Raw genomic sequence first — 11,181 nt, 5'->3', positions numbered from 1 at the left:
CAGATGGAGCACATGGGAGGAGGACTTAGACATTTTTTGAAAAAAGAAAGAAAGAGACCACCACTGTTGGTCTTCTTCTCCATTTTTGGAGAAGAAGAAAAACCATACACACCTGGAGACCGCCCCCCTCCTCTCTTCATCTTGTTCAAAACACCCTACCACTGCCCAGCTCCATTGCCAAAGAACACCCCCTCCCAGAAACGCGGACAGAGTATACATTCGATATACACTCGATATACCGCGGATATACACGGGCAGAACACCCCCTCCCCAACGTATCTCCTTCTTCTTTCTCCTCACGACCAGCTGAAAACGACCCCCTGAACGACGTTTCCCAAACGACCTCCATAGCCTGAACCTTCCAACTCCGACCACTGCCCGTCCTCAATGACCCTACCAGCACCCCCCACGCCTGAGCTCCACCAGTCCCTCACCACTCCTTCGAGACGTTGTGCTGCCCGACAGTGAAAAAAAAATACAGCAAAAATGGTGATAGGGACGTGAGAGGTTTTCAGTTCAATTCCGTTCGAGGTTCCGTCATGGTCGTGTCGTTCGTGTTGTAATTCGTGACTGTTGATTCATTTTGCTGTCGAGGTATGTTTGCGGTTCCTTTCATTTCTTAAATAAAAAGGACTATTGTTGGATGTTCAAAGTACTACAATATCTTTGTTATTCTGTCCTACATTTAAGTTCTAATGCAGTGTATTTTAATCTCGTTTTGAAAAAGATCCAAAGCCCCGTTGTTCGAGCTTTCGTATGTTTGTTTCAGTTATGGCTTCTGCGTTTTGTTATGCTTATGCTTCAAGCTAATGACAGTGATGAATATTAAATCATATGTTATGTTACACTGTTATAGGGCTTCACCTGTGGGTTGATAACTTTTAATGTTTGTTTGTTCATTTGGTTTTATTATAATTACTCTAGGAAATAATTTAATATGCTATTTTGTTTTGTACTTTGAGTCGATCGGTTTAGATTAATGGAGTTAAACTAACAGATAAAGAAGAGTAGGCTTAAAATTCGGATTGATATTTTCTTGTAACGTTTGGTTACTGTAGTAGTAACATAAGAATGAATTTTATATTAAAATTATTACATTAGTTGAATTTTCCATGGCCCTCGCAAAGTAGAAAATTGCAGTTGTCTTAGGTTTACCTTTTAAATAATAAAATGAGACGAGCCTCGCCAAATAAAACGCACAAACTCCGGGGCCCTCATAAATGTATATATTAAAAATACTTAAAATTTGGGATGGGCCGTTTAAGCGAATTTCACGGCCTTCCTCAAAGATAATAACGTGTTAGTCTCTTTAGGCACGTTTTTAATAATATTACTTTTCCTAAATCAGGGTGCACATTTATGTGACCCAAATCCAAATCCCAACGAAGTCGAAATATGTTGACAACCACGGGTGCATTGATTGTAACGTGGTTCGGGACACGTTTTCACGACGTTGCATTTCTATTAAAAAATAATAATAAAAGCGGATTAAACTTAATAAAAGCACACAAGTCATAACATGTATAAAAATCAGATATTTAGCCATTACAACAATTTAAGCGACCGTGGTAGAACCACGGGATTCGGGGGTGCCTAACACCTTCCCTCGGGTCAACAGAATTCCTTACTTAGAATTTCTGGTTCGCAGACTTCATTTGGAAAGTCGAATATTTTCCTCGAATTGGGATTCAAGATAAACCGGTGACTTGGGACACCAAAAGCCAAACCTTTCCCAAGTGGCGACTCTGAATTAAATAAATAATCTCATTTCGAATATTGTCACTTAAATTGGAAAAACTCCCTCGCGCATTTACCCTTCGGGGCGGGCGCGCAAAAAGGAGGTGTGACAACACACACACACACACACCACTCTTATGGAACTCGTGCATAACATTTGGCTAGAAGCCAGGGTATCTAAGGATCTTTCCCTGAATTGAATTATGACAACCATTTTATGATAGTTAGTATACCTTTATATATGCCCCGGTTATGGAGGGAACATGCTAGTTGAGAGCTTTAGTGTAATTGCAAAGAAGAGAATTGTACCACGTATTTTATACATGTTTATTTTCATATGCTTACTCTGTTTCATATTTATTCACTTCTTTCCTGCATTTGAAATCATTGGACCACTAATAAGAATCGAAGTCGACCTCTCATCACTACTTCTTCGAGATTAGATGGGATACTTACTGGGTACACGTTATTTTTGTACTCATACTACACTTGTTGTGCATTTTTGTTGCACAGGCACATGTATGACCATTGGCCTAGTCAGGCGCAACGACATGTTTGATACGGAGACTTAGATGAGCTGCACCTCTTGAGGCAACCCGCAACCAGCAAAGTCTCCTTCAGAGTACTGTATTGTATTTTCTTTTCTGTCCAATTTATATTCCGGATAGTTATTGTATTACATTGTTTCCTAGAAATTGCTCATTTACTTGTGACACCGGGTTCTGGGATGTCAACGGGATTATTCAGTGTCAAAATTTGTTAAAGACTTCATTATTTATTTAGTGGAATTCTTTATTAATTGTTTAATATTTTAAAAAGGAATAATTTAAAAATATTAAAACGAGAAATTTTTAGCTATTTAGTGTTGGCTCGCCTGACAGTGCTGTCCGGCGCCATCACGACCCTTAGTGAATTTTGGGTCGTGACAATACATAACAAAAGCAAACAATACACATTCAGAGGTATTTAATGAGCTGAAAGCATTTCATATTATTTAACAAGCTAACAAAGAGCAAGCAGGAATGAAAAGAGATCGAGAAACGGACCTCTGTGAACTCAGAAATTCTTAAAAATGAAGTTCGATAACGGAAATCCAAACAGAAACTCGCCCGGACCCCTCGACAACCTTGACAGACTGAGCTCAACTTAAGAGAACAACAATAGTTAATGAAGGTGAAACTGCTACATTTTATAGTGAAAGAGAGCTGGTCGGAGATGGTGAAACGCCGGCGAAACACTGACAAGGCAGTGACCTAGCGGAAATGATTTTACATGGCTTCATAATAGATTTTAGGAGTGGAACAGAGAAGCCCAACTGTTGGGGTTTGCTAGATCTTTTGCTGCGTTTTCTGCTGTGTTTGGATAGCTTTATTAGGTGATTTTGCAGGGTTTCATGGTTGATTTTCGTGGCTTTTGGGGTTGAAGTTTGTGTTGTAATGGAGTGTTTATGGCTGGACTTTGGATAAGGATACTGTGTTTTTTCTATCCGTTCCTTTTACAAATCTCTCTTCTCTCATTTTTTGTTTCTTCTACAAATCCCCCTTTTATTCTCTCGTGTTCTCTGCTTTTGTTTCCTTCCAGCTCCCCCTATTTTGTTATGTGTGTGACCCCCTTAACTGTGTGAATGAGTGGAAGATATATAGGCATAGGTATAGGAATTAATTGATAGCAAGAAAATAAGAGTGTGTATGTGCTTGTGAGTATTGAGTGAGAGCATGTGTGTTTGTTACAAAAGATTTGAAAAAATCTTGCTAGGTGACATTTTTGCATTGTGAGCACGTGATTTTTGCCTTACGAAAAACTACTCCAAAATAAAATCAAAAAAATAAAATAAATCTCTTTTACTGTGTAATTTTTGAATTTGCGTGGTGTTAAATATTTGTGTTATGACCATAAATGTTTACTTTGTCATAAATAAAATGAAAAATAAAATAAAATACATGTTGCATGCATATAGGATTTAACTATGTATTTAAAAGATAATTTAAATAAAATCACAAAAATATGCAATAGTTCTATTTTTAAATATTTCAGTGTGTGATTAATGTTTTGTCTATGTATTAATAGGAAATTTATCTTTGTAAGGGTAATTTTGTTTTTATTATTTTTATTAAGAAATTAATAATTAGGAATTTAATTAGGAAATTAAAAGAAGTAGAAATTAAGTGGGTAAAACGGATCTAGGCCAAATCTTAAACAAAACAATCAGGCCCAAAACATTTTAACCCACCCCCACAGCCCAATCCAAAACAGCCCAGGTACCGGTCCAATTCAGCTACGCCAAACGACGTCGTTTGGTGATCATTCATCAAGGGCCGTTAGATTAGATCAATTCAACGGCTGAGATACACTACCCTTACCCGGAACCCTCTACCCGACCCATCGCCCCAACTCAGCCCGACCCTGGCATTAAACCAAACGACATCATTTGGTTTAATGAACAAATCCTGGCCACTCATTCTGATTGATCTAACGGTCAAGATCAATCCACCCCTCCCCTATATAAGTTCCAGACCCCTACCCCGGCCCCAAACTAAACACCCCCCTCCTACACTGTTCATCATCGTCCCCCAAACCCCCACTCCTAACCCTAGCCGCCCTAGGATCCCACCGCCTGAAACCCGGCGGCATCAACGCCGCCGGTCACCACCTTAACAACCTAGAACCCCCTGAACATCCTCTATCCAGTTATGCTAGCCACTTGGCTCGAATCTGCTTGAAGGTTCTCGAATCTTCATTTGAAGATTCGAGCCGAGTTTAGATCTAAACCTAACAGCCCCAAATCGACACCATAGCTTCCCCTAACCACCCTGAGTATGGATCTATTGTTTGTTTGGCTCGAATCAGTTCCAAGCTTCTCGAATCTTCTTTTGAAGATTCGGACCAAACAAGAACAAACTCAGATCTGTTTTAAGCTGACACCAAATGACCCCTAGGCTACCCTCACCCTTGTATCATGTTTGGTTCTCTTCGAATCTGACCAGAAATGGTTAAATCCCAAATCAAACTTTCAAGAACCCTAAAAATACCAAACTTTTGGATTCCGTTCAGATTGAATAAAGATTGAGGTTTAATCGACCTTAGTCGAAGTATTTTCAGTGGAAAATACTTCGACTAAGGTCTGTTTGATTTCAAACAAAATCCGAAGCCGAGTTGAGTTCGAGTCTGATTAAAATTCAGAGGTACTTTTCTATTTCTGTTTGCATATTCTGTATGTATTTTTGTTTGTTTTAATAACTTGTTAATTTTTTTTATATTTTTTGTTTTGATTAATTCTGTCATTTTGTCTCATGCCCGTCTATATGATCAAAATATGAAACTGTTTCTGTTGGTTGTGATTGTTCATAATGTAAGTAATCGACTCGATTAAGTTCGTCGATTAGTTATATTATGAATTCTCATTTATGATAATGCTAATAAAAACAGTCTGCTTCTATTGTTTTAGACTGATTATGGACAAATGTTGTAAATAGTCTACTGATTAATACTTGTCAATTAAATCATGTTTGTTTGCAAATCAGTAATTTCAAATGTATGATGTGTATATATTGTTTTCTGAACAGGGCATTGTCAGTATATTGACAATGCTCCTGTGTTTGTTTGATTTATTGTTCAAAGTTAAAGCTCAGTTACTGAACTCAGTGTAATATGTTGCTATGATGATTGGTTCTGAATTCAGTATGATTCTACCAATGTTTGATTGAATGTAATTGTGTTAGGAGTTACATTTTTAATCAGAATTCAGTCCAAACTTTAGGATTGGTTATAGCTGCTTAAACAGATTTTAAAATCTGTATTGTGAAATTCTGAATTTAAGACAGTAATAACATTAATTACAGTAGAAAATATGGGATATTTTTGGACAGAATAGTGAGGGTAATATGATATAAAAGTGAGCTGATAGTGGAGTGATAATGGCTATTAGTTAATGAGTAATAATGGGGAACAAAGGGTAATGGGCTGATTAAAATCAGGATAGGATCATTTAATGTATTAAAAAGTAGTTTGTAATGGAACTTTCTATTTTAAAAGAAGAAAGGGGTCCAAGAAGCACTTAAAAAAGCATAGGACCAGCCCTGTATAAATACAGGAGCTGGACAGCTTAATGAAAAAAAAAACTTGAAGAGAGTTTGAGAGATTTTAGGAGATTTTGGAAGAAGAAAAATCTGATTGAGAGTTTTCAGTTAGACAGAGAAGAGAGTTTAGAGAGACTTCATAACATATTTTGAAAGAGAATTTAAGAAAAATACACCTAGAGTGAGATAAAAGAGAAAAACCCAGCAGAAAAATCAGATTCTTCTTGGAATCTGAAGAGGAAGAGGAAAAAGAAAAACAGAAACAGATATAGAAACAGAAAAGAAAATCAGAAACATACTTTTCTTTGGATCTGTCCGGGTCTATTTGTTTGATATTACTTGGATTAAATCTGAAAGTTTTTTTTCCCAAAAATCCTGTTACTGTGCATCTGGGCTCCTCGGATCCTATTCTTGTTCAGACTTGCTGTGTTATCGGTACATTCTACTGATTTTGTTATTGCTGCTACTGCTGAAATTTACTCCTTCTACCTTCATTTTCAGGTACATGTCTTTTAAATTTTAAGTTGGAAAGAGATTCAACATGACTCATCAATGAAGCTTGAATTGAAATTCTGTTTTCCATTTGTCCAAGTTCATCAGTTTAAATTTCATTTTTTGTTTCATGTTAGTTAATTAGTAGTGAATTCAATTTGATAGCTATGAGCTAATTGTCTTACTTTGAAAGTTCGTATAAAGCTTTGTAATAATGCTAGCCCTTCATCTCATTAGTTTAATCATATTTGAACTGTCAAGGTAGGAAACATGACATAAAGATTGGCCATTAACTAGGCCTTGTGGCGTTGTTAGAATAGAGTGAAAATATCAAAACCATATTGCTAGTTTATTCTTATACTTGATTTAGTTATGGATGGAATGATATAAGTTGTACGTTCTTATGTGGTATGATAACAGGTATTTATAGAACCATTAGTGGATGGTGAGTTGAGTTGTTATGGCTCATTATGATGTTAAAATGCTATGAATGTTTCAAGATATACAAATACGTTGCATGTAAGGCAATGTTGTCAATCAATTTGTATAATAATTCTTTTCTTATCAACTTGATGCCTATTCACCCTCATAAATAAATTAACCAAACAATTAGGCCAATTAGATCAAAAGCACAAGTATATGAGAATAAAATGAGGTGTACAAGCATAAATTACAATACTTATATCAATGGTAAGTAGAAATAGAATTTGCATTAAATAAGAAATAAATAAAAATTGTTCAAAAATACTTCTTCCCTTCATAAATCATTTTATGAGTTTCATATGTCCCTCATTCTTTGGTATATGTATATATGTTGTATTTGTGAAGAATAGTATTAATCATGTTCTTATTCTTTATTTTGAATTTGAATAGTCTTGGATGAATATAACTTATATTCGGAAATCATAATAGACGAGCATCCTTTAATAGATTGCGAATTCTTTTCAAAGAATTTATAGGCCTCTAAAATGGGAGTTTCTCATGATTTTCACATAAAAGAAATATATGAATATAATAAACAATTTGTGGAAAATCCCTAAACCATTACAAATATTTTGCGCAATTAGGGATACGTTCGCGTACCCTGATTATATTTTTAAAAAAGCAAAATTCGGATTATGCGTACGCGCAATTTCGAGCGAATATTTAATAAAAGGATTTTTTCAAAGGCGTTAAATTAATTTCATAAAAACCCGCGATGTGCGGTTCAATATTTAAGAAAAACAAATATTCTTGATTCAACACAATCTCGAAAAATGATTGCTTAATAAATATATTATCAAAAGTTATTGTGTACACGTACGCGTGACACAATTCCGCATTTTTTTTGATTTATAACACGAATATATGTACACGTAATTCGATTCAAAGAAGGGTCCTTAATCACAATAAGTATAAGCGGTAGTTAAAATTACGTAATAAAAATATATTTAATAAAAATCAAGATAATTAAGCCAATAATAAAAACAGTTAAGCGACCGTGCTAGAACCACGAAATTCGGAAATGCCTAACACCTTCGGAAATGCCTAACACCTTCTTCCGGATTAATAGAATTCCTTATTCAGGATTTCTGGTTCGCAGAATAATAAACAGAGTCATATTCTCCTCGATTCAGGGATTAAAATTGGTGACTTGGGACGCCTAAAATTCCCAGGTGGCGACTCTGAAATAATTAAATAAATCCCGTTTCGACTGTCCTTCAATTGGAGAAAACTCCCCACGCGCCCCGCGGGTGCGGAAAAAAGGAGGTGCGACAGCTCTGGCGACTCTGCAGGGGACTTAAGTGGTTTCTATCTTCCACTGTAACCCAGAACCACTGGTTCAGGGTTTAAAGAATTCGAGCTTAAAATAACTGCATTAATTGGCTTTATTTACTATATGATTTTCAACTGTTTATATGCTTAACATGCTAAATGTTTTTTTTTACTGCTTTAATATTATTTGAATTGTGAATATATACAACTGCTACGAAACCCCTTTCTTTCTGAGTCTTCTGAATTTATGGTGTACACGTGCGCGTGACCCACCTTTCTGTTAAAGTCATACCAAATAAGACGGAGTTGGGACAAGTAACTAGGCCGGGCAGACTTTCGTGCTCCCGGTACGTTGCCCCCGCTTCGGCTCAAACTGTCCGTTTGGGTAAGCCAGGTTTAGAACAATCAACCTAAGGTTTTACACTTAGAATAACTCAGCCATGTACCGGATCCCTAGTAGGAACGAATATTTGCATCATATGCATTTGGCCTTGGAGACTCAACACAGGGGTTGGGTCTGTCTAGGACAGGTGAACCCAAAATAAAAAGACCATCATGATGCATCCTACTTGTTACTTGTGCATTCATTTGCCTCGAACATGCTTGTTGACCAGCTTAAATAAAATCATGGTGAGAAGAAAGGAATAAAATGGGTTGTTTTAAAAATTTCGAAAAAATATAGTTTTAAATTTTGAAATAAAGGTATTTAATAAATAAATAAAAAATTCGAAAATGATTTTTTTTTAGTATAAATTTTCAAAATGAATTTTAACTTTATCAAAATTAAATTTCAGATACAAAATGAGCACCACACAAAGCCCCTCATCCACAAGTACGGAAGAATTCCTATGTCAGCTTCAAATGTGGTGGTATGATTTAGGCGAAGGCGGTCAAAAATGGGTCGTCAAGCATTTGGGAAATCTCACGGACATTATGAAAGTTAAACCCCGTGATGATCTGATTGCGGCGTTAGTAACTTTCTGGGATCCTGTTCACAATGTTTTTCGTTTCTCTGACTTCGAGCTTACTCCTACATTAGAGGAGATAGCTGGCTATGTTGGTTTTGACGGAAGTTTAAGAAATCAAAGCTTGATATTCACAAAGGCTCCTTCGGTACATCGATTCTTCGGTCTTCTGAACATCAGCAGTCAAATCAGGAAAAGCAATGTCATCAATGGATGTTGTTCCTTCAACTTTTTGTATTCAAGGTTCGGAAAGTCAGATGGGTTCGAAATTCATGAGAAAGGCCTTACCAATAAGCAAAACAAAGACACTTGGCAGATTCACCGTCGCTTTGCTTTCATGGTGGCTTTTCTAGGAGTCATGGTCTTTCCAAACAAAGAGCGAACAATTGATATTCGCACCGCGAAAGTTGTGCAAATCCTCACGACCAAAGAAAATCACACCCTTGTCCCCATCATTCTATCAGATATTTATCGGGCTTTAACTTTATGTAAGTCAGGAGCAAAGGTCTTCGAAGGATGCAAAATTTTGTTGCAAATGTGGGTGATGGAGCATCTCCAACAACAACCCAAGATCATACAGTATGGATCAAACAAAGATAATTGCATCGAGAGCTATGAGGAAAGAACAAAAAATTATCAGGCTCCAGAAGGGATAGAAGCATGGGTATCTCATCTAAAGGCTTTAACGGCAAATCAAATTGAATGGACTCTGGGATGGCTCCCGATGAGGGAAGTAATACACATGTCAGCCTCAAATAGTTATCTACTACTATTGGGATTGAGAAGCATTCAACCGTATGCACCACTGAGAGTCCTAAGGCAATTAGGGAGATATCAAATAGTTCCTGATGATGAAGATTTGAGTGTGCAAGTAATCGAATTACACCCAGAAGCCACTATTCCCGAGGCTCTACTTCAGCAGATGTGGAATGGGTGCCGATACTTGAAAAGTGATACTCAAATCCCAGACGCTACAAAGGGTGAGATAAATCCTGGATATGCAAGGTGGTTTGAAAAACGGTCTCGCGTGGATGATGTACCAGAGCGTGAGCTAAGAAGGCCAACAAAAAGACCCCATGTTCAAAACTTCAATGATAAAATCCAAGAACGGTTGATCTGGGGAGAAAAGGAAAAAGGGTACAAAGCAACTATCCATGCCTTAAAAGAAAATCTAAGAAGCCTCAGTTTGGAGAAAGATTTGCAAGAACAAGAAGCCGAAGGCGAGAAAAAGAGTCTAGCTTGTGAGAATGAAAATCTTCATGCTCGATTCCAAAAAATGAAAAGAGTTTCTGAAACGCCAAAGAGGAGCTGGAAGGATCAAAAAACCATCGCCAATCTCTTTGAAAAAATGCAAGATTATGATTCCATTCTTGCGGAAAACGAAAGGGCATTGAGCAAAGCAAAAGAAAGGATCCAACAATTAAACGAAGAAGCCAGATCTAACAAAGAACGCCAAGATAGGCAATCCGAAAAAGACAAGGCACAACTCAAGAAGGAAAAAGACTATTGGATGCGATCAGAAGACCAGCTTCGTGCACAACTAGAAGAGGCAAGAAGATGCAACAGAGAATATCAACAAGCAGACCTCGACAAGGAAAGATCGCAAGCAAGATTAGAGCAGGCCATACTCCGAGCTCTATTAGAATCAGCTCTAGATCGTGAAAACCGTGTCAGAGATATAGCCACCACTCGTCAGCAGCAATTGCAAGACCAAGACCAACGTCTCCAAGGTTTCAGGGCACAAATCCACGACCTGGCAGTCTTCACATCTCAAAGTTATGTAAACTGCCAAGGAATGGATTATGAAAGGTTTACAGAGCATGCGCCCACTTTTGCTCATCATCTAGCAATAGAGTTGGAAAGGATGTATCGAACGCTGGGAGGCCATCCGGGTCAAGCCCCACATTGAGCAGATAATCCAATATTTGACAACAAAAGTGGAAAGTGGGGCACGTTGTGAGATGTTAAGAATTGTATCTTTTATTTTGATTTAAGTGTGTGTTTTCAAGCCATTTTCTTAAAGTTTTCAAATCTAATTCCATCTTTGTGTAATGAATAAAAGTGATTGCCTTTGGTCCGAACTACGCAAGGTCTGATTCATGTAAGGGCATGATACGTAGGCAATATCTCAGATTCGACCACCACGATAAAAGATA

At 37.1% G+C, this 11,181-nt stretch overlaps 1 long non-coding RNA gene across 1 annotated transcript; it reads left to right on the top strand.

The window, feature by feature from the left end:
- On the top strand, positions 1 to 2,529 carry LOC142172067 (uncharacterized). Its single transcript, XR_012701556.1, has 2 exons — positions 1 to 594; positions 2,251 to 2,529. It is a non-coding gene; the product is annotated as an uncharacterized LOC142172067 (long non-coding RNA).
- The last annotated feature ends 8,652 nt before the right edge of the window (positions 2,530 to 11,181 follow it).

The sequence above is a fragment of the Nicotiana tabacum genome, chromosome 1 (assembly GCF_000715075.1).
Source record: "Nicotiana tabacum cultivar K326 chromosome 1, ASM71507v2, whole genome shotgun sequence".
In the NCBI taxonomy this organism is placed as follows: Eukaryota; Viridiplantae; Streptophyta; class Magnoliopsida; order Solanales; family Solanaceae; genus Nicotiana; species Nicotiana tabacum.
This window is presented reverse-complemented; position numbering and strand designations above follow the sequence as displayed.